The 25,324-nt window shown below is 38.7% G+C and overlaps 1 protein-coding gene across 3 annotated transcripts in view; it reads right to left on the bottom strand.

The window, feature by feature from the left end:
• The window catches only part of PCLO (piccolo presynaptic cytomatrix protein), a 376,472-nt gene that overhangs the window by 265,596 nt on the left and 85,552 nt on the right, over positions 1-25,324 (bottom strand). The window lies entirely within an intron of this gene.

Below are 25,324 nucleotides of genomic sequence, written 5' to 3'. Positions count from 1 at the left end.
TTGCTGTGTCTGTGTTATCTTAAGTAGTGAATGTTGTTATGAGATTTTTAAAATTGCAGGTCTCTATTCCTGCTATGAAAAGTAGAAATATATTGGGTTATTAATGTCATCTTCTTATCTCAAATGATATTGACTTTACTGCAGTTTAAACAAGGGCACAGTATCATATTTATCAAAAGACATGTGTTTGGTATGTGGAAAAAAGTGGCAAAGTAGGGGATTTTCAATCCCAAGACTCAAATGCAGGTGCTCAGCCAGTCATAGACCCGACCAAAGTTCCCACTAACTCCACAGTCCAAAAAATCAAGTTATAGGCGGCACTCCAATGGTCCAGTGAAAAAAAAATATTTTATTCACCCATCCAATCAATACAAAACAAAAAGGATGCAACATTTCAAAGTACACAATGAGGATTGAGAAAGACCTCATTGTGTAGGTTGAACTACCCTTTTATTGTATTGATTGGATGGGCGAATAAAATCATTTTTTCACTGAACCGCTGGAGTGCCGCCTGTAACTTGTTTTTTTTGGACTGTATATATATATATATATATATATATATATATATATATATATATACACCACAGAGAATGTAGTCTACATGATACAATGCACCAAGTGTGACCTGGGATGTTACATTGGTGAGACCAGTCAGCCACTCAATAAAAGGATGAACCTCCACAGATCGTCCATCAACAACCATAGAGAAAAGGACTATTGCACCCCAGTTGGACACCACTTCACTCAAACAGGTCACTCCCTACAGGACCTCAAAATCAAGATACTGAAAGGAAACTTCAAGAACACCCAGGAAAGAAAGACATTTGAAGCCAAAATGAGAGTTCTTTATGACTCCAAGAACAGAGGACTTAATGTGGATTTAAGCTTCTTATCCCATTATCAAAATTTCCTATAACCTTTGCTAAACTCTCTACCCTCTCCCTGCTCTAACACCATCACACCCCTGCTCCCCCTCCCCTGTCTAGTCTTATCTTCAGTCTATGGCTCTATAGTAAAATTGTCTGTCCAGCGTAACCACCATTCTCACCTCTGCTCTCCAGCCCCCCTCCTCATCCTTATCTGTATCTATCGTCCTATTGCTATACAATTTATGGCCCAACTTAATGTCCATTCTCCACTAATGTTGTTTTAACCCCTGCATATTTTGTGAGATAGAACCTGTGTTTTCTCCTTGTGAGCTCAGAAATGCTTATGACTTGATAAAGGGAGGAATTCCGAAAGCTTGTCTCTACATAATCTTGTTAGTCCAATAAAAAAGGTATTACAAGATACTGCAACTACCGATGATTTTGCTTTTTGCATCACTGGACTAATATGACTCTAAATTCTTGGCTCTAAAAACCAAGTGTGAACAGTGATCAAAAGACTGTGGCGCTAATATAAGAATATAAGTGTGAACAGTGATCAAAAGACTGTGGCGTTAATATAAGAATATAAGAATACAATGTTGGGGCCCTCATCTGTATGAATTAATGTGGAGAGGTGAGCACCAAGAAAGATACCAACATATGGCGGTGGCAATACATTCTTAGTTTTTTCACGTGGTGTGATTTTTTCCAAAAAAGTTTTTCATATTTTAATGGATACAATAAATATTAACATTTTAAAGGTTCCCTATTTTTTCCATTTTATATATATATATATATATATATATATATATATATATATATATATACATATATATATATATATATATATATATATATATATATATATGTACATATACACAAAATATCTTCAAAATGGCAGTTCTTAAGGAATATTACCAATATAGTGGTTAGTATCAGCCAAAAGCAGTTCAGCAGGGTCATGGGCAGCCAGCCTGGTCAAAACCTACTGTAACACAGCTTGCTAAAAAGGTATTGATGGCTATGATAGAAAGGTAAAAAAGAAAAGGAGGAAGAAAAATTAACAAACGGAGAAAAACAGGACAACGCCTCTGATAACTCTGTGGGTTGGGGAAACCATCAAAAGTGTGGTCTCTCACCCGTAGTGAATCTTGGGTTCATGTCTACCACCCCTCTCACTGGGGTACAATAGTGTGATCTCAGGTTGCTAGCTGGCAGCTTCCAAAACTGGTGTCCTCTGGCTGGGAACCGGTAAAAGGTATGTCCAAAAAGAAAAAAATGGTTGGAGCTGTAGTGATGCTACAGATATATTTCATATCTATCTTTTTATTGGCACATTTGGTTTAAATGAGAAATAAAATCAAATGAAATGTAGTATATACAACAAAAGCATGGAAACATTTCGGGAGTAACTTCTCCCTTTTTCAATTGCATAAAGTCTCCTTTAAGCAATTGAAAAGTGAGAAATTACTTCGAAAGTTACTCCATTTTTTTATTTTTTTGGATGTATTGCATTATAGAAAGCTATCAGTACATATCAGCTTCCTGTTTATTAAAGGGTACCTCTCATCAAAAAAACTTTTGATATATTATAGATTAATGTATGCAGAATAACTTCACAATTGCATGTTATTAAAAAATATGCTTCTTTCTTTTTAGTTTTCCACTTTGAAGAAATGACCACTAGGGGTCTCCCTACCAGTCCTGGTAGCAAGCATTTCAGACTCATGCTGGAGTCCTAAACACTACGAGCTGCCAGTCTGCTTTGTTCACAAAGGAGAACACTCAGAGCTGCCAGCCTGCTTTGTTCACAGCCTGTTTGGCTGTGAACAAAGCAGGCTGGCAGCTCTGTGTGTTTAGGACTCGAGCATGAGTCAGAAATGCTTGCTGACAGGACTGACCGGGAAAAAAACAATAGAAAGAAGCATATTTTTCATTAACATGCTATTGGAAAATTATTCAACATTCATTAATCTAAAATATATCAAAAGTTTATTTGATGAGAGGTACTCCTTAAGGCTCAGTAGCCAGGTAACCTATGCCTTTCAAATAAAATGCCTACATAGGACACATAATCAAGAACTGGACCATAGGGTTATGGAAGAAGGTGGACTAGTTTACTGAATTATGGTTTCGTTTATATAACATAAAAGCTTAGTTACCTGTACTTCACTAACCAGGTGAAGTGATGGTAATGGGATGCCCTATAGGAAGAATAATAAGTGTGATGGTCTGAGCAATGTTCTGCTAGGAAGCCTTGAGTCTTGGCATTCATGTGGATGTTAGGTTATATGTACCATCTACCTAAAAATTCTGACAGGTCGAGTACATGCCTTCATGGCAACAGTAATTTTATGATGGTGGTCTTTTTCAAGATGATTATGTTCTGCTACCTTGTTCAAGAATGGTTTGAGGAATATGGCAAAAAGTTAAATGTGTTGCATGAGACTTGAAATCAGCCAGATCTCAATACAATTGAGAATCTGTAGGATGTGCTAAGCTGCATCGGGAGGATGTGCTCTAAAAACAAGTTAAATCCATTGAGTTCCCATTTTGCAACTTGTAGGACTTAAAGGATTTGATTGTGTAATCTCGGTGCCAGATTCCACAGAACAATCTTAAAGGTCCACACAATATTAGGTAGGGGTTTTAATGTTCTGGCTGATCAGTAAGTATGTGTATAATCAACCATGCACAAAATGTAAAATATAGGCAGCTCTAATACACCCTATAAATACATTGGGATTTGTAGCATTAACTACCGTGAAGAGCATAAGAAAAGGATAATTATAGAAAAGATTAACATTTCAGTACGCTTATCTTAGAATTAGTGTATGTCAGAACAGCTTTAATCTGAAAAGCTGAATACTACAAAAATTCAAAGCAATCCCGAATAATGGACTTTTATAAGCATTAGAAAATTATTCTCAGTTCTGTTGTAGTATATGGGAGAGAAGCAATTTAGATACGTAAAATAAGGTACTAAACCTTGTATGAATAATAAGTCACAAACGATATCATGTTGTGCATTAAGACACCAGGGCTCCACAAAGATTTGGCAATGAAACACATCGCACAGCCGAGGATTGGAGTGCCGCCTAACTTTATCACAGCTCATAAAACTATGGGAGTTATGGAAACAGTGTAAAATAGCCCACTCACTATTTTCAGAAACCCAACTGCCAAACTCCAGCCAGATGGAACTAGGGCCCCATTTTTTAGATAAATGCTTGACCCACATATAGGACCTGCATTTTTCAAACATATACAGCACATGAAATAAGTATTGAGCATTTCACCATTTTTCTCACTAAATATATTTCCAAAAGTGCCATTGACATGAAAATGTTTAACCAGATGTTGTAAAAACCAAAGTAATCCATCTATACAAAGGAATCAAAACAACCAAGCGCATACATTTATTTATTTTTTATAATGTGAAATAACATAGAGGGGAAAAAGTACTGAACACCTGAAGAAAGGGGTGCCAAAAAAGGCTTGAAAAGCCAAGACAACAGCTGAAATCCATAATTAATTAAAAAGCAATCAAGCTCCTTGTCAGTGTAAATTAATATCAGCTGGTTGAGTACCAACTGATGACTTACAAAATTGTCTCATTGCTAAAGTGTCACACAAGACAGGCAAAGAGCTGTCTCAAGACCTTTGCAACTAAATGTTGCAAAATATAACAATGACGTTTGTTATAGGCACATTTCTAAGCTTCTGAATGTTCCAGTGAGCACTGTTGGGGCCATATTACAGAAGTGGAAAGACAATCCTTTCATCAAAAGTGTTGTCCAAGAGCCAAGGACCACTTTTGGGGAGCTTCAAAAAGATGTGAAATTAGCAGGTACTGTTGTCTCAAAGAAAACAGTATGTAATGCACTATTGCCTGTATGCACGCTCACCCCACCAGACTCCATTGCTGAATAAAAAGTATGTTGAATCTTGTTAAAAGTTTGCTGCACAACATTTGGAAAAGCCAGTGAAATACTGGGAGAATATAGTTGTGGTCAGATGAAAGCAAAATTGAACCATTTGGATGTCATAATACATGCCATGTTTGGAGAAGAATTGGCACTGCACATCACCCTGAAAACTGCATACCAACAGTGAAGTTTGGAGGTGTCAACATCCTGATGTGGGGCTACTTTTTAGAAAATGTTACTGGCAAACTTCACATCATTGAAGGAAGGAAATATGAACAAATTTACCAAGACTTTCTTACCAAGACAAAACTCTGCTGCCATCTACCAGGATGATGAAGATGACGTGATGGTGGACATTTCAGCAAGACAATGATCACAAACACACAGCTAAGGAAACTCTCAAATGGTTTCAAGGAAAGAAAATAAAGCTGGTAGAATGACCCAGCCAATCACCTGACAAATCCCATTCAAAAATCTAGGGAAAGGACTGAAGATCACGATTCATAGAAGAGGCCCACAGAAACTTCAAGATTTGAAGACCGTGTTGAAGAATGGCCAAAATCTTATAAGAGCAATGTGTGCAACTAGTTTTTCCATTCAAGTTGTCATTACAAACAAAAACTTACACAAAACTTCATTTCTAAGCTTATTTGGGTTGTTACCAACATCTGGTGAAATGTTTATGTCAATAGCATCTTTGGAAATATATATAGGGAACACTAAGATAATACGTCCTAGATCTGAATGAATGAACTAATCATATGAAATACTTTCATCTTTCCATAGTTGAATGTGCTGACAACAAAATTAAACAAAAATTATCAATGGAAATCAAATTTATCAACCAATGCAGGTCTGGATATGGTGTCACAATCAAAATCAAAGTGTAAAACCACACTACAGGCTGTTTCAACTTTAATTTAATGTCCTTAAAATGAGGCTCAGTAGTGAGTGTGGCCTCCATGTGCCCGTATGACCTCCCTACAACGCCTGGGCATGCTCCTGATGAGGGATGTCCTCCCAGACCTGGACAAAAGCATCCACCAACTCCTGGACAGTCTGTGGTACAAAGTGGCGCTAGTGGATGGAGAGCGAGACATGATGTCCCAGATGTGCTCAATCGGATTCACGTCTGGGGAACGGGCAGGCCAGTCCACAGCATCAATGCCTTGCTCTTGCAGGAACTGCTGACGCACTCCAGCCACATGAGATCTAGCATTGTCTTGTCAGGCTATTACTGACTCACCGCCAAACCAATGAAGCTGGAGGATGTTGCAGACGGTAGAATGTTCTCCATGGCGTCTCCAGACTCTGTCACACCTGTCACATGTGCTCAGTGTGAACCTGCTTTCAGAGCACAGGGCGCCAGTGGCGAATTTGCCAATCTTGGTGTTCTCTGGCAAATGGCAAACGTCCTGCACGGTGTTGGGCTGTAAGCAGAAGCTCCACCTGTGGATGTTGGGCCCTCATACCACCCTCATGGAGTCTGTTTCTGACTCTTTGAGTGGACACATGCACATTTGTGGCCTGCTGTCATTTTGCAAGGCTCTGGCAGTGCTCCTCCTGCTCCTCCTTGCACAAAGGCCAAGGTAGCGGTCCTTCTGCTGGGTTGTTGCCTCCATGCTCTGGACACTATGCTGACAGACACAGCAAACCTTCTTGCCACAGCTCGCATTGATGTGCCATCCTGGATGAGCTGCACTACCTGAGCCACTTGTGTGGGTTGTAGACTCTGTCTCATGCTACCACTAGAGTGAAAGCACCGCCAGCATTCAAAAGTGACCAAAACATCAGCCAGGTAGCATAGGAACTGAGAAGTGGTCTGTGGTCACCACCTGCAGAACCACTTCTTTATATGGGTTGTCTTGCTAATTGCCTATAATTTCCACTTGTTGTCTGTTCCATTTGCACAACAGCATGTGAAAGTGATTGTCAATCAGTGTTGCTTCCTGAGTGTACAACATGGTTTCACAGAAGTGTGATTGACTTTAAGTTACATTGTGTTGTTTAAGTGTTCCATTTATTTTTTGAACTATATATATATATATATATATAAATATATATATATATTATAATTTTTTTTTTATATGGTGCTGGAAATAAATAAATATTTTTTCCATAATTACCTTAATAACTCAACCCAACCTTATCTGTAGTTGGCATTTTCAAAATCCATCTATTCCATACCGCATGGAATTTACTCTTTCTTCCTATGTTTATAGCCTCACAATATTCCAAATGTAATGTACTTGTAACTAGAGATGAGCGAAGTTACAATGATTCGATTCGTCACAAACTTCTCAGCTCATCAGTTGCTGACTTTAGCCTGCATAAATTAGTTCAGCTTTCAGGTGCTCCGGTGGGCTGAAAAAAGGTGAATACAGTGCTAACAGGCTCTCTCCTAGGACTGTATCCACTTTTTCCAACCCACTGAAGCACCTGAAAGCTGAACTACCGTATTTATCGGCGTATAACACACACTTTTTAGGCTAAAATTTTTAGCCTAAAGTCTATGTGCGTGTTATACGCCGATACACCGCCAGGAAAGGCAGGGGGAGAGAGGCCGTCGCTGCCCGCTTCTCTCCCCCTGCCTTTCCTGGGGTCTAGAGCGCTGCTGCCGGCCCTTCTCACCCCCTGGCTATCGGCGCCGCTGCCCGTTCTGTCCCCCTGACTATCGGTACCGGCGCTCCATTGCCGGCGCCGATAGCCAGGGGGAGAGAAGGGGCAGCGGCACCGATTGTTGCCCCGTTGCCTCCCCCCATCCCCGGTGGCATAATTACCTGGGTCGGGTCCGCGCTGCTGCAGGCCTCCGGCATGCGTCCCCTTCGTCGTTGCTATGCACTGCACGGCGCGGCGCATGACGTCAGTGCGCCGTGCCGTGCATAGCAACGAGGCAGGGGACGCACGCCGGAGGCCTGCAGCAGCGCGGACCCGACCCAGGTAATTATGCCACCGGGGATGGGGGGAGGCAACGGGGCAGCGGTGCCGGCAATGGGTGCCGCTGCCCCTTCTCTCCCCCTGGCTATCGGCACCGGCAATGGAGCGCCGGTACCGATAGTCAAGGGGACAGAACGGGCAGCGGCGCCGATAGACAGGGGGTGAGAAGGGCCGGCAGCAGCGCTCTAGACCCCAGGAAAGGCAGGGGGAGAGAAACGGGCAGCGACAGCCTCTCTCCCCCTTCCTTTCCTGGGGGTGTATCGGGGTATACACGCGCACACACACCCTCATTTCACCATGGATATTTGGGTAAAGAACTTTTTTTACACAAATATCCTTGGTAAAATGAGGGTGCGTGTTATAGGCCGGTGCGTGGTATAACCCGATAAATACGGTAATTTATGCAGGCTAAAGTCAGCAACTGCCGAGCTGCAAGGTTCGTGACGAATCACTGTAACTTCGCTCATCTCTCCTTGTAACCATATTTATATATTCTTTCTTCTTTACAGTTTCTTTCGCCATCCACTTTCTAGCTATCATTAATCTCATTATAAATAACAATTTAGCATCTAGAAGCTTTTTCCCCTCTTCAATATTTCCTTCTAATCCCCCTAACATCATGGTCCGTGGACTATCTATAAATAAAACTTTTAATCTTCCTTCTATCTCCTTTAATATTTGATACCAAGCATCTCTAATTATTGGACAATTTAACACATATGCCAAAAGCCTACTTGTTCTCTACATTTTGGGCAGGTAAAGATTTTTCCCTTCCCTATTTGCGTCAATTTCTTTGGTGTATAATAAAACCTATTTTTTTTTTTTTAAATGTATCACTCTATGGGCCCTATTTCTTATAATTGTTTTACCCATTCTCCCCATTCTTAACCATCCTTCCATACCCACTATTCCCACATCATAATTCCAACCTGTTGAACTATAGTGTAATTCTTTTAAACTTTCTAAATTCTTTAATTCTCTATATACCTTATAAGATGGCTCCCTTTTTAATTCCCCCTGTTGTGTTAACAAATATATTATTGGTGCTTCCATTACCTCAAACGTTATCTTCTGTTGAAGTAACCGCGTGCTTTATCTGTAAATATCTATAATTTTGATTTCTTGGTACATTAAATTCACCACATATCCTCTGAAATGACTTCAAACATATACTATGTGTTACTAGTCTAATGTCATACTTGGCCCAGAACCTTTCACTCCCACACTTTTCTATTTCTTTATATTTTTTTATTGCGGAATAGTGGTGTAAATTTTAGTGCGCCCCCCAATTGATACTTTTTGTTTTATTCTTTCCAAACTTTTTGTGCCAAATACATTAGGGAAGGACCTTCTCTGTCCTGCCTATAATTTGTTTCTATTTCCAAATATTCCCAAATATTTTTACATCCTAAATTGTTTTGAACTGCTAGGTTGTCCATGTGATGCATAAAAATATGTCCTAAAGTCCGGGACTGCCAATTCTTCATAATTTTCCTCTCTCATCATATACTCTAACTTAGTCCTAGGCCTTCTCCCACTCCAAACCAAATCTCTTACTAATGATAAAATTTTCTTAAAAACCCCAAAATCCCAATATTGGGCTATTTGTAAGGATAAACAACACTAGAGGCAGTATCATCACCTTAACCAACCTTATTCTGTCCGCCATACTCAGGGGAAGCCCACCCCAGATCTTACACTTGGTTTTAATCTTTTGCAACTTTGGAAATATATTTAGTGAGAAAAATGGTGACGTGTTCAATACTTATTTCACCCGCTGTATGACATACACTGTCTGAGATGGGAATTCCCTTTTCACATTAACAGAAACTTTAGATTTAGAGCCGGACCTCTTCTGTTAATTTGAATTGCAAGGATAATAATAATATCAATTAATAATATTATTATTAGTTGGGGTTTTTAATGTTTATGTTGATAACAGTACTGTACATATATTGTACACAAACAATACCGTATACAAGTGTATTTGCTACAATTATATACAACAGCTTTAGCTTACTAACTAACCACTGTTGCATTATATTGCCCAAACTTTATATAAGTTTAGATAAATTAGCTCAGGAAATGAGTTTCATTCAAAGTGATTAATCACTTTCATAACTAAGATTTATAATAGTTTCGAAAAAGTAATTTATTTTCCAGATGGTGTCACTGATAAATTTCCACACTGACCAAATGATATATTGACATAAAGAAACACAGAGCAGAAAAAAAGACTTGGCAACTCACCACTGCTGTAAGACACATGGACTTTAATCCATGTAGCGGATCATGACACAGTCCATATGGGGGAAAGGGAGATAGGGGAGGCAAGGGGTACAGGTGGGACAGTGCAGTTTGGTGCTGACTGGGCACTTCCTCAAGCCACACAAACGCTTTCTCCACCTATTCACCTGACTTATAAGCCAGGTGAGCGGAAGGGCTGGGATGGAGAGTGGAGAGAAGGGAGGGAAGAAAGGGAGGGACAAAACCTTGTACATAGTGGAATACAGCAAGGATGAGCAATCAAAAAAATACAATAAAGCACAACATTCATTCACAAAAATTCACAAAAATACACTTAAAACTTTCCTGTCATTGAGACCAGCCAGTCCCAGGGAATTCAGTTTCATAATCCAGCGAGACTCTTATTGCAATAAAAAGCAGTGTCTATCTCCTCCTTGTTTTAGGACTTTAACTGCTTCTAGTCCGGCAAATTTGATGCACCAGCCATTGCTCTTATGGGCTTCCCGCATGTGAGAAATAAATCTGGGGGCACCATGTCCCGTGACAAGGGAACAAACATGTTCTCTTATTCTGATATAGAGATTTCTTTTTGTTTCCCCTATATAAAATAGTCCACAGGGGCAAATAAGGGTATATATGACATATGTGGTGCGACATGTAATCAGATATGGAATATCTATGGAATCTATCTATGGAATATACGGATATATTAAAGGGGTTATCCACTATAAGTTGATCTTAGTACATACCTGTCAGACAGTAATGGACATTCTTAGCAAGGATCTGTGCTTGTCTTGGGGCTAAATGGCTATGTTGTGAAATTACCATAATACTGTGGCTAGCTTTTTGTGAACTTTAATTTCCTGTTTGACTTTTCTTTTTTTTTACTACAAATCCCACAATTCCATTTTACTTCCTTCCACACATCAGCCACCCCACCCATTGAAACTTAAATAAGCTGCATCCATTCAAAAGACCTGTGGTTTTCAATCAGGGTGCCTAAAGCTGTTGTATTAGTTGCAGATTGATCTCTCTCCCATCAAGTGATCGCTCCACCCATTGAAGCAGACAGGCTCCCTGTCATCTGCTGACTAGTGATTCAGGTCTCGGCCACATTGCAACCTGGAAAAATCTGTCATTTTGTATGCTGTTAAAAATAAATATTGGGTGAAAATCACAGAAGAATTGTGAGAAAACTGTCACACACAGATACAGACACTATATAAGTACTATATTATACTTTACAGCCCCTGTAGCATAGTCAAATAAAAAAAAAAAATCCTGGAATACCCCTTTAACATATTCTATCATCCAATCTCAGTGTGCTTACTTATTTGAAATACACTTTATAATAATAAAAAAAAAAAAAAAATAATGAAAAATATGACCTATATTTCATATTTTTTTGCATGGTATTTGGGCTTAGTGTTTGACGCTATTTACTGTAATGTGCAAATCTACTTGTCCATTTTCTTTGGATATAAAACTTTTGACACAATATCAAAACCTCTTCTATAAGTTCATGTAAGATGACACTGTTGGTCTGCTGTGCTAACACATACTATACTGCATACCTTGAAGAATTATTTTCTTACTGTTTGTTTATGCTCCTTTGTTTTGTAGGCAAATAAAAGATATGATTTGTGGTTAGCTATGACTACAGATACTCCGTGAAACAGAAGTATTCATAATAAGATGACATTTTATTATCTGTAACAAAATTTTCAGCAAGTTTTTTATGGCTTACAATCCTGTTTTCTTTCTTTTAATAAAAAATGTAATTAATTTTTAGCATGGCAAAAAATAACGGCAACTGAAATACTGCAAAATAGTTGTACAACAGCATGCAATGGAAGAAATAACTGGGCAGTAGAAGCTATGTTAACACAGCATAGAGTTTGCACTTTGCAGCCATATTCAGTAAAAATGCGGCTGGAATTTTATGTATTTATTTTACAAATTAATTTTTGTGTATTGCGTTTGAAAATGTCACATTTAAAATAAAAATTTGTGGCAGATTTTTGTACTATGTAAACATAACCTTAGACTTTTAGAAATAGCTGCATGTTACTTGGTTCAAATGTAGCCATAAAAATAAGTGCATGGTATTTGTTTGGGCCATTTTGCATCCAACAAAAAAGTTCATAAAACACCAGTAAAAAGCTGCAAACATATCAGAAAAAACAAAAATACTCTGTAAAAATACATACAGGTTTAGATAAATCTCCCCCTCAGTACATAACTCTGTGGATTGCACTGCTAAATATATACAAAGTATCCCTAAGCCACGTTCCCTGCCTACTTGAATATTCACTCTAAATGATGGATCGCCAACTGATGGCAGTCCTCACTCTTAGTAAGATGTAGGAGCAAGGAACAGTTTGGTTCACAATGGGTTAAACCAAAATACAAACCAGGCTAACATAAAAAAGATAACAGCAAACTGACAAACAAAGCAGAGTTAAATGCTTGAGTCAGACCAGAAAGTTATGTAGTACCAAAACACTAAGAGAAGGGTAGTCAAAAAAACAAGACAAATGTCAGGAAATCAGAGATTATGATAATGATAGTGCCAGGAATAATATATCTTTCACAAGCAACATGCAGAAAACTACTGAGGTATTTATAGTCCACCTTAGGTGGGTATAGTCTCAAAGGCAGTATACAATTGGCTAGTAGTTCACACCTCCTTGTCGGGCCAGGCGTTGTCATGGCAATGACTAATTTATGTCACAGCTAAAGACTAAAGGGATACAATCATTTCAGTATTGTATCCCCGTACTATGTACCTATTTCTCAATTTTAAAAAGAGAAGAATAATTTATAACAAAATAATTGATCATGGTGTAAATTGACATCTAACATTCACAATTATTTTAGCCAGCTTCTATTAAATAATGCAATGTAACAATGTTAAGGCAAGGTTGAAATTTTAGTGTCATCAAAACCTTATTAGAGCATTGCACATCAACTAATGCACTATAGGATAATTGGAATCTTGTGCATCAACAAATGGAAGTGATTCACTTATAAACCAGTTCATATTCAGATGATATATGCATTATTTGTGAACTTGAATTTTCACTTAGATTATGAATACATTGCTGTTACAGGAAGCAACTGCAATAGATCTCTCTCTCTCTCTCTCTCTCTCTCTCTCTCTCTCTCTGCTGAATATCTTATTGTGTTAACCCCTTAAGGACTTACATTTTGGCCTTACAGAGCCGGCCAATTTTCCCTTTTGCACTTTACTTTTTTCCTCCTCCCCTTCTAAAAATTGTAACTGTTTAACCCATGGGGTTAAACAATTCTGACAGCATTCTCCGTTTTGTTTTAGTTTGGGCTACGTCCAGCTATCTGGACTGATCAGCTGATCTTGATGTGAGCACCTGGTCTGAGCCTATAAAAGCTGTCAGTCTACTCCCAATCCTTGCCTGCTATAGAGCTCTGTGTACTCCGAACTAGCATTTATATTGTATATGTTATATCTGGCATTTTGACCCTTTGACTCCGCTCTCTGACTCTTCTCCTGGCTTTGCGAATTGGCTTATCGGTAACCTCTTGGTATCGACACGGACTGTGAACAGCGACTTATTGTTTGTGTGTTTAGTTGTTTCTCTGTTAGTCTCTCTCTCTCTCTCTCTCTCTCTCTCTATCTCTCTCTCTCTCTCTCTCTCTCTGCTGAATATCTTATTGTGTTAACCCCTTAAGGACTTACATTTTGGCCTTACAGAACCGGCCAATTTTCCCTTTTGCACTTTAGTTTTTTCCTCCTCCCCTTCTAAAAATTGTAACTGTTTAACCCATGGGGTTAAACAATTTTGACAGCATTCTCTGTTTTGTTTTAGTTTGGGCTACGTCCAGCTATCTGGACTGATCAGCTGATCTTGATGTGAGCACCTGGTCTGAGCCTATAAAAGCTGTCAGTCTACTCCCAATCCTTGCCTGCTATAGAGCTCTGTGTACTCCTAGCTAGCATTTATACTGTATATGTTATATCTGGCATTTTGACCCTTTGGCTCCGCTCTCTGACTCTTCTCCTGGCTTTGCGAATTGGCTTGTCGGTAACCTCTTGGTATCGACACGGACTGTGGACAGCGACTTATTGTTTGTGTGTTTAGTTGTTTTTCTGTTAGTCTGAGTGATTCCATTCCATGTCTCGACCTTCATCTGCATTATAGTTTATTATTTTGACTGGACTGCCCTTACTTATTGTAAGTAGGGATCGCCACTGTGGTTACAGACCCGTTACCTAGGGTGGGTACGTAAGTAGGCAGGGATAGGGGAAGTGGGCAATAATAGTGTGCAATCCTTGCCTGCTCAGAGGTGACACTATAGCAGGCCTCCATACCTGCATTTGCCTTGTTCCTGCATTATGGAAGCTATGTCTGCTTTGGTGCAGCAAATGCAGGGCTTGACTCAGCTTGTCCATGGTTTAGTTGAAAGACTTCAGCAATATGAGTGTTCTCAGTCTCAGTCAGTATTAGTCCAGTCCTTGACTTGTCCTTGCAAGATCAGGAGCAGTTAGTTCAGAGCTTGCTAGCCAGAATTCAGGAGCTGGATTCTACCCAAACTAAGGTATCATCTGTTCCTGCTCCTGTGGAGCCACAAGTTAGTCTCTCTGACTGATTTTATGGTAACCGCAAAATGTTCAGAACCTTTTGTGAGAGCTGCAAATTGTACTTCAGTTTAAGGCCTTACACACCTGGTACTGAGGCCCAGAGAGTAGCTATAATTATGTCTCTTTTGCAAGGGGGGTCCCCAGGAATGGGAAATTTTCCTTGGTCCTGATGTGCTGGAGTTGTCCTCGGTGGATGCTTTATTTGCGGGATCGGGTCTCTTGTATGCTAAACCGGACCATGCTACGTACGCTGAGAGTCAACTGCGTACATTAAAGCAAGGTCACAGACCAGTAGAGGAGTACTGTGCAGATTTAAGAAAGTGGTGTGTGGCCTCCAACTGGAATACTCCAGCCTTGATTTGTCAGTTCAGACTAGAGGTTATCTGACACCTTAAAGGACATGTTTGTAACTCATCCCTCACCTGACACCCTTGACCAAGCCATGACTTTAGCTGTGCATTTGGATAGACTTTTGCGAGAACGCAAACGGAAATGTTCTTCATCCTCTGTCTCTCCTGTCCTGCTTGATTCCTCTCCTATCTCTAAATCAAACCAAAATTAGTAAGTTTAAAATTGTCCTCTTCTGACCCCTATAACTTGATTTTTTCGCATATGGGGCTAATTTTTTTTGTGCAGCAATCTGTAGTTTTTATCAGTACCATTTTTGTTTTGATACAACTTTTTTATCGTTTTTTATTAAGTTTTTATAGCATATGGAGAGACCAAAAATTCCCAATTTGGTATTTTTTTTTACATGTTTGCCATCGTCCATACGATTTAACTAACCTTATATTTTAATATTTTGGACATTTGCACACACCGATACTACATATGTTTATGTTTATTTTTTATTACATTATTTTATCTAAAAATGGGAAATGGAGGTTGATTCAAACTTTTATTAGGGGTGGGGCTTATTTACATTTATTAAGTTTATTATTTCTACACTTTACCTTTTTTTTTTTAGTCCCCATAGGGAGACATACCATGCAGTCTTGCGATTGCATACCCTGTTCATTGCTGAGCTTTGGCTCAGCATTGATCAGTATTATTGGTGCTCTGCTGCTTTAGCCTGCCATGGTTGGCTGGGGACATCAGAGCACGGATCAGATGGCAAAGAGGCAGGTAAGTGCCCTCCCTCCGTCCTCTGAGCTCATCAGGACATCGTGATTTTAAGGAAATGGTCCCAATCAGCTCTGCTGAGCTGCCAGGAGTGTTTTCCTAACATTTCAGATGCTGCAATCAACATTGATTGTGGCATCTAAAGGGTAAATGCCAGAAATCGGCCTAATTGGTGATGTCCGGCATTAACACTGGGTCCTATATGCTAATAGCAACCGGGAACCACGGGGGTATAAAGCATGCTCAGCTCATGACTACACTTCAAGTTCAGGTAATGGGACTTGGGCGTACAGTCACTCACTGTGTCCTTAAGAACTAGGACGCAATGGCATACCCATACCACCTGCATCCTTAACAGGTTAACCTTTCTATTGTAATCATCAAAAATGCCACCGCTGACAGACATACAATCTCCAGGTATAAGAGGAATTTGCTACATCGTAAAAGGAATATCTGAGTTGTATGCTGATATTGTACCTTACATAACATATGACTACACATTTTGCTAGGAGCTCCATTTGTCCAATATTTAAATTTGTTTCAAATTGATAAGTTATAAACAAAAAGAAAATTTGGCATACACAAAATGTGATTTTATTGTATTAAGTCTTCAAGAGAAAAAATACAAAATAGTCAGAATAATTTTTTTTCCTGTAAAACAAATAATTTACCTAAGCATTTTTAAGTGAGTGAAAATAAGCATCAGTGTTCATTCACCCTGGCACAGAACCCTTCGTGTACTGCCAAACAGGCTCTTTATAACCCAGTTTGTACGGAAATATTCTCCAATAGAAGTAATATCTCTAACAGAGGATTCCTGTGTATTTATTTTTTTTAGTTTTTTTGAATAGTCTACCATGTGTTTGAGTCCATAAAGTAAATGTATACATTTAGAAAAACACTGGCAGGCATATTCAAAGATTGATGTATTTTTCTGCACGTTTTCTCTTTTACGTTAATTGTTAATTTATTTGACATTCTCAAAGCCTTTTTTTTTTTTAAATATGGTTAAACAAATTACGACCAACTTTTATGATTTTTAGTGCCAAATACTTACAATTATGCACCACTTTTGCCAAGCTATGTGCCAAAATTGGAAACCCAGGAAAAAACTGGCAGGGCAAGCTATATCTGAGGAAGAAAAACGAAAATGCAAAAAAAAAATCGCCTGGTCTTTAAAGTCAAAATGGGCTTGGTCCTTAAGGGGTTAAAATATTTTTATATAGGTGTGTAGGTGACAAAACAACAGCTTTAGGATTTTGAGAATGAGTGCTGCAAAAAAAAAAAAAAAAAAACAATAATGTACCATTAATTTAAAAAAAAAAAAAAATTGGTCCTTAACCCCTTTTTCAGTTTTTGCATTTTCGTTTTTCCTCATCACCTTCTAAAACTAATAACACTTTCAATTTTGCACCTAAAAATCCATGTGATGGCTTATTTTTTGCGCCACCAATTCTACTTTGTAATGACATCAGTCATTTTACCCAAAAATGTACAGCGAAACGGGAAAAAAAATCATTGTGCGACAAAATGGAAGAAAAAACGCCATTTTGTAACTTTTGGGGGCTTCCGTTTCTACGGTACATTTTTTGGTAAAAATGACACCTTCTCTTTACTCTCTAGGTCTATATGGTTAAAATTATACCCTACTTATATTTGATTTTGTATTACTTCTGAAAAAAATCACAACTACATGCAGGAAAAAGTATATGTTTAAAATTGTCCTCTTCTGAGCCCTATAACTTTTTATTTTTCCACGCACAGGACAGTATGAGGGCTAATTTTTTGCGCCGTGATCTGAAGTTTTTTGTGGTATCATTTTGTTTTAATCAGACTTTTTGATTGCTTTTTATTCATTTTTTTATGGTTTAAAAAGTGACCAAAAATACGCTATTTTGGACTTTGGAATTTTTTTGCGCGTACGCCATTAACCGTGCAGTTAAATTAACAATATATTTTTAAAGTTCGGACATTTATGCACACAGCAATACCACATATGTTTATTTTTATTTACACAGGGGGTGATTCAAACTTTTATTAGGGAAAGGGTTAAATGATCTTTATTAACTTTTGTTTTTCCTTTTTTTTGCAGTTTTATAGCTCCCATAGGAGCTATAACACTGCACACACTGATCTTTTACACAGATCACTGCAAAGCCATAGCTTTGCATTGATCAGTGTTATCGGCGGTTGATAGCTCAAGCCTGGATTTCAGGCTTGGAGCAATCAATCGACGATCGGACATGCTGGAGGCAGGTAAGCAACCCTCATGCTGCGTCCTAGCTGATCGGGACATTGCGATTTTATCGTGCTTTTACTTTCACCTTTAGTCGCGGCGATCAACTTTGATCGCCGCGTCTAAAGAGTTAATGCCGAACATCAGCCCGACAGGCGATGTTCTGCATTAGTGTGGGTCCCGGTTGCTTATAGCAACCGGGATCCACCAGGTATGATGCGCGCTCACCTCATGGGGACACCCATATGGACGTTTTTAAACGTCCATTTGCGCTTAGGGGTTATGGGCAAAATCATATGAGTAATTAAGGGGTTAAACTGCTTTTAATAGTTATATACAGCTAAATATTGTTTGTCTAGGCTCTAAAAATAACATTTAGTGCAAAATAAAAAAAATATATATCATAAAGGTTTTACACCACCTCAGAGCTGGTGTGAATTTTACATGTCTACAAAGCATTTAAAAATATATAGTAAATTCTCAAATTACGTTGACACGCCCACTTTAGCAGTCTTGACGTGAACCATGCAAACTTTGCAGAAAACCAATGTACACAGTTTTGAATATATATCGGGAATTTTTTGCACCAAAATTTTGGCGTAAAAATGTATTATTTTACCGCAACAAGCTTTAAATATCCCCCTCACTGAATATAATCATTGTGAATGTGAATGGGCCCATCACGGGTACTCTGTGGTATATATCAGCACACCTTTCTTGTAGTGCATTGACATATACCATAGATGAAGAGCCCCTTTTTAACGTGAACACAGTCTAAAGTGTTCAATTATGTTTTTTGAACTGCTAATATTTTTCAGATCTTGAAAACTAACTAAAACATTCAATTATTCAAAGTGTGATTCCGTGTATAGATGTAATAGAGCTGAAAGCTATGCAATATTTATCTGTGGTTTCCTGCAGTATCAGTACAACTGTTCCTTTCTGTCCTGGTGGTAGAATCTATTGTGTTATCAGTCATAGCATTGGATCAAACATTAACTCCCTCTCCATTAAACTATATTTAATGTTATCTGCTTACTAAATGTCAGGCTCAGGTTCAAAGATGGAAAACTATTCATTACTATTGTTATGATTCATATCCATTCCATGAAGTTACTGCCCCACATCTGCTATCGTCATCGGGGAAGTGTTTGTCTAATTACCATGGAAGGGAAAAAAAGGAAAAAAATCAATCCTCAAAGGGATGTAAGCTAACCTTACTTACTACACAGAAATGATTCCCGTGATAATAATGGCAATGTAGTTTGTCCTTACATCTTCAGGATGCTTATCTATTATAAATAACACAGAAGACAGTACAGTAGGACTGGAAATGTCTTGGGAAATGCTCAACAATTTATGACAGATGATTATCCCTGAAGGCTAAGGGTATCCCATTAATGTCTAACTCATCATCACTTTCACTACGGCTAAGAATGAAAAGCCTGACATTTCATTTTACCCAGTTTCAGTGTGATTTATTATTTAGCATTTATAATGTTTATACTATATTTTATTAGGATAGTCTACTGAATAATTATTTCATCTACCATATTTTTCGCAGTATAAGACGCACTTTTTCTTCCCCAAAACTGGGAGGGGGAAAGTTTGTGCGTCTTATACGGCGCATACCTGCGGCCATCAACGGCCGGGACCCGCGGCTAATACAGGACATCACCGATCTCGGTGTTGCTCTGTATTAACCCTTCAGACGCGGCGATCAAAGCTGACCGCCGCGTCTGAAGCGAAAATAACACTAAGCAGGCTGCTCAGTCGGGCTGTTCGGGACCGCCACGGTGAAATTGCGGCGTCCCGAACAGCTTACAGGACACCGGGAGGGACCTTACCTGCCTCCTCGGTGTCTGCTCCGTGCCGGGATCCCCTGCATGGCCGGCGCTCTCCTTCGACGTCATCCCGTCGTCGCGCACGCCGTCCCGTCATCCAATAGGAGCGGCGTGCATAGCGACGTGATGATGGCGACGGAGAGCGTGGATCCTGGGGCAGAAGACGTCCGGAGCGTTGGGGACACCACGGGGACGTGGTGACAGCAATGGAGCGACATCGAAGGCAGCGGTGACGGGTCCGGAGTGGCGGGGACACGTGAGTATTACCTCCTATACCAGTGGACTTCAACCTGCGGACCTCCAGATGTTGCAAAACTACAACTCCCAGCATGCCCGGACAGCCAACGGTCCGTAGGTTGAAGATCACTGTTGGGTTCAAAATACGGTAATCATAAATACACATGGTGTATCTGCTACAACAACACATTATTGGTACTTTTTTGGTGTAAATGACCACAGCCAGATCACTGTTAGTTTTTGCTTTAGGCTACACCAAATGGGGGCATCTAAGGGACCTTTTATATGGGTAAATTCATGTCTGTTATGAACGCCAATTTTAATGAACCTTTTACATGTCTCAATAATTAGGCGGGACCCTATACTTGCATACACATGTAGATGTATAACCAACATTGTTGGTCGCAAATTTCCTTTTATAAACAATGAAATGTGCAGCTGACAATGATGCAAGTGAATGGCTGCTCAGTCACTAAGCCTTGTATAAGGCTAATAAAACAAGTGCTGATCTGCTAGACTGACACTGATATCAGACATAGCTCTACCCAGATAAACTAATGATTTTTAGGGTCAAACAACCCTACTGAACCGCCAACATTCAAGCAGTTGCTCATTTGCAACTGATTGTTTGATGTTTTAAACTAGACAATAAACTGCCTATCCTCCCTGATAGTCACCTCATGTAAACAGCCCTTTAGAGATTGTTTAATGTACACCTTTATGGTCAATTCACACGTACAGTATTCTGTGCAGATTTGATGCACTGATTTGATGCACAGGATTTTCTGCGTCAGATTTTAATTTAAACTGAATGACTGAACACAGCTTGAAATCCTGCGCATGAAATCTGCGCAGAATACTGTATGTGTGAATAGACCCTAAAAGAGTCTTTACACAAGATGTCCTATCTACAAATGGCAGCAGAACAAAAAAAAAAGAAACATGGTACTACAAAATTAAGGGCTGGTAGAGTTCAAGCAATATCTTACCATGTATTAGCCTATTAGAAGGTATACCAGTACTGTTACTTTAACAGTTGATCAAGCAAAGTATGGACATTTTGAGCAGGTTTTAAATTATGTGCATGGGGCCTATAAAGAGCCACAAGGAGCAAACAGAGACCTTCTGTAGCTACAAGCTTTGCTTAGAACGATCATATTTTGTACTTTCTGTCTACAATTTATACCTACAATACTGTATCTCAATGAAAAGTGATGATGATCTTCACTTATGCTAAGATTCTACTTGTGTCCTGTTTAAGGGGATATCCACCATAAGGTGATTTTAGTATGTACCTGTTAGACAAACTTAGGAAGGATCCGCACTTATCTTGGGGGCTAGATGGCTATATTGTAAGATTACCATAACACTTAGGCTTTCTTTTTTAGGAACTGGTTATTTCCTATTGGAGTTTGTTCCCTTAAACTACAAATCCCATGATTGCTTGTGTGTAAGTGTAAGGTTACTTTTTTCCCTCCCACACAGGCTCCCTGTCATCACCTATGTAGTGATGTAATATCTCGGACTGCACTGCAACCTGGGAAAACCTGAGACAACACTAATTTTGTATGCTGATAAAAATAAACCATGGGCCAAAAATCACAGGATTGCGAGACCACCATGAAAAATAGTACAGACACTATATTATGAACTACACTGACTTTACAGTACTTGTAGCATAGTCAAATAAAAATAAAAAAATCCCAGAATACCCCTTCAAAGGGGTACTCCGCTGGAAAACATCTTATCCCCTATTCAAAGGAGCCATCACGCACCTCTCATAGACATGAATGGAGAGGGTGTGGCAGCTGTGGTCGCCAGTCATCTGGTACAGAGCGGAGTTCGCTACATGCATTGGATGAGTGGGGTACCGCAGCGGAGATCGCAGCGGTCCCCAGCCGCGGGACCACCGCAATTAGACATCTTATCCCCTATCCTTTGATAGGGGATAAAATGTTTTCCGGAAGAGTACCCCTTTAATGGCTTTAGCTGGCAATGGAACACTGTACATACAGTGCACTTCACTTAAAGCGTACCTGTCATAGTGCAAAAAAAAGAAAAAAAGTGATATGTTACTCAGGACCCAATCCTGATCATGTGCATATGATTTTTATGTCTCGGACCTATATATCCAGAGATATAAGCATTTATCTGCTGGTGAGTAGTGTTGAGCGGCATAGGCCATATTCGAATTTGCGATATTTCGCGAATATATGGACGAATATTCGTCATATATTCGCTAAATTTGCATATTCATAATATTCGTGTTTTATTTTCGCATATGCAAAAATTTGCATATGCGAAAATCAGCATAAGTGAAAATTTGCATATGTGAAAATTAGCATATGCCAAAATTTGCATAAGAGAAAATTTGCATATGCGGAAATTCAGACGCCAGTCTCACACAGTAGTATCAGAGCCTTCTTTACCCACACAAGCTGGAAGCAGAGAGGGGTGATCACTGTGATGTGTACTGTGAAAAAATAAAAATAAAAAAAATAAAAAACGAATATTCGTAATTGCGAATATATAGTGCTATATTCGCGATTATTCTTGAATAAAATTCACATTCGCAACACGACTGGTGAGTTTTCATTGTGCAGGCTGGAGGGGGGGGGGTGTCAGTCTGTCTCCCTCACAGGAGCAAGACAGTGCAGTCAGCCAATCAGTACTCTCTACTCTGTAACCCTTTCCTCTCTGGTTTTATGCTGTGTCATGTTACACAGAGGAAGATTCTTGGAGCTTGCCTGCAGTAATCAGAAGACATTATGGTGAATTCATAACAGGATAAAATGTATAAATATAATAAAAGATCTTTATAAAATTAGTGCAAGGATTTTTTTAGATAAAAGTACAGAATTTTTATGAATACATGTTCTATCTGTTTTATCTTCTCCTAGTAAAGCTGGATGCTAATCAGCATAGCTGTCACTATGTGTGTAATTCATCTTTCACAGACTCCTGAACGTCTGATCAACTTATTTGTCATTCAGGAGTCCGAGAAAGCTTTGACTATTTCAGCATGCTGGGAGTTGTAGTTTAGTAACAACTGAAGCTGCAATGTTTGTAAATAACTGTGTTAGAGCAGTGTTGCCTCCAGCTGTTGTAAAACTACAGCTCCCAGCATGTCCACACATCCTTTATCTTTAGTTTTGCATACACAATAGAAATCTCCTACACTGGATACCGGTATGCTTTACGGACGGTATCCAGTATGCTGTAAAATCTAGACTAGTCTGTCTGGCTAAAAGACAGACGACCCCTAGTAGCGGCTATTTTGAGCTTGAATTTCAGGTGAAAATTATTATTATTTTTTTTTTTTAAACAGGTGTATATTGTGAAATGTCATATTATAATGAGTTCTGCAATATATGAAAAGTTTTTAACAATGACAGTGCCTCTTTAAGATCCATCCTAAACTGGATGTCTGCCACAGATTTTGCATTTAGATTATGAACTAATACTGCAGATGACAAGCTTCAGGATTTTAATATCAGTGATCATTAGGGTGCTAATAGAGATTATAATAATAGCAATGATAATGGAGATAATGTAGGATAATTCTATCGCTATTTGTAGATGCTAAAAACAATATTTAGTCCTCCAGAAACCCTAGGCTATCAAAGGTGAAATACATGTACATTACATAAAGAGAGTCGAGGGATGATGGTATCATTACTTAACCTCTTAAGGACACAGCCTATTTTAATTTTTTTAATTTTAATTTTTCCTCCTCTCCTTTTAAGAGGCATAACTCTTTTTATTCCCATCTACAGAGACATATACACATATAGAGAGCTTGTGTTTTGTAATTACACTTTTTTATTTTATTTTTTTACATAAAATATTATTTGTGGTGTCACTGCAATGCCAGTTTATTGAAAAGTCCCAGAAAATCCCTGGGACCCCTGGGATTTGTTAAAACTATAACAATAACCAGTCAACACACAGCTTTGATTTTTCTGGGGCAGCCTAAAAAAATAATAGCTGGTATTTTAAGACGTTTTTGATAAACCCCCACAATCTGTTTGATTGATGGATTAAAAGGGACAAGCATAGTGGTGTTCTATAGGAAACCCAGTGGAAAGCTGTGCACAGTGAAAAGGTCCCAGAAATGGCCATTAATAGGCTTTGTTCTGCCTTGATTATTTAGTGTCTGGTATTGCTGTGAAGATTCCACATGGTGGGGAACACTTTCTACTATGATGAGCATTTTTTTTTTTTATTAATGTTGCAGTAATATATATAGCACAGACTCCCACTAATGTTATAGCTGGAATAATATACAGATCAGGATAGGGAAATGACATCACCTAACTTGGGTTGGTTTTGACCATTCTACTTCAGCTTGTTGTGGAAGATTTATCAAAACCTGTCCAGAGGAAAAGTTGCTGAGTAGCACATAGCAACCAATCAAATTGCTTCTTAAATTTTTCAGAGGCCTTTTCAAAAATGAAAGAAGCGATCTGATTGGTTTCTATGGGCATCTCAGAAACTTTTCCTCTGGACAGATTTTGATAACTCTCTCCCATTATCTTTTAAGTCCATATTTACCTGCAGTTTCCTTCTATAATAATAATTGATATTTACTCAAAAGAGTTGGAGTGTCTGCAAGCATCAACTAAGTTTATGAATGTTAACAAAATCCATTCTGAAAATCTCTCAACCATCTAGGCAGTAGTACCTTATAGCATATTTTTACCACAGAGATCAGATGTTAAACAGGTAGAATTCCTGTTTATGAAATCCTATTAACACAGTACAGTTAAAATGTGTAAGGTTTTTATGGCATGCAATATGGTATTTTTTGAATGGTATCAGCATCAAAAAACCAAAACAGAACACTCGATACAAACACAAAACTGCAGAAACATTCTGCATGTATAACACCACATTTTTTCTGATAACGTTGATGCACTATAGTAGGTGTTTTTATTAACCTTTGCATTTGCATCAACATAGATTGATTTATGTAGTTTAAACATAGACTATTTTTGATGAAGAAAATAGGTTTCGTTGAAAGCACTGGAAACCAAAATCATTTGAAAAGTGAGTACTAACAAAAAATAACCATAAAATAATAGTTAATTTGTAAACAGATTATAAGTCATTTGTGGTCTGTATGTGATGATACAATGACCACAAAATATGCAGTAAGTTCAATATAGATAAACTATATCTTAAATATTTCTTAAGGGTACATTCAGACGAGCAGATCCACAGCATATTTTACGCTGTTGATCCGCCAACGAAGGACCTCTACAGGGTGCCTAAGATGTGCC

The sequence above is a fragment of the Hyla sarda genome, chromosome 4 (genome assembly GCF_029499605.1).
Source record: "Hyla sarda isolate aHylSar1 chromosome 4, aHylSar1.hap1, whole genome shotgun sequence".
NCBI lineage: Eukaryota > Metazoa > Chordata > Amphibia > Anura > Hylidae > Hyla > Hyla sarda.
The sequence above is the reverse complement of the archived record's forward strand: the minus strand, read 5'-3'. Positions and strand labels throughout refer to the sequence as shown.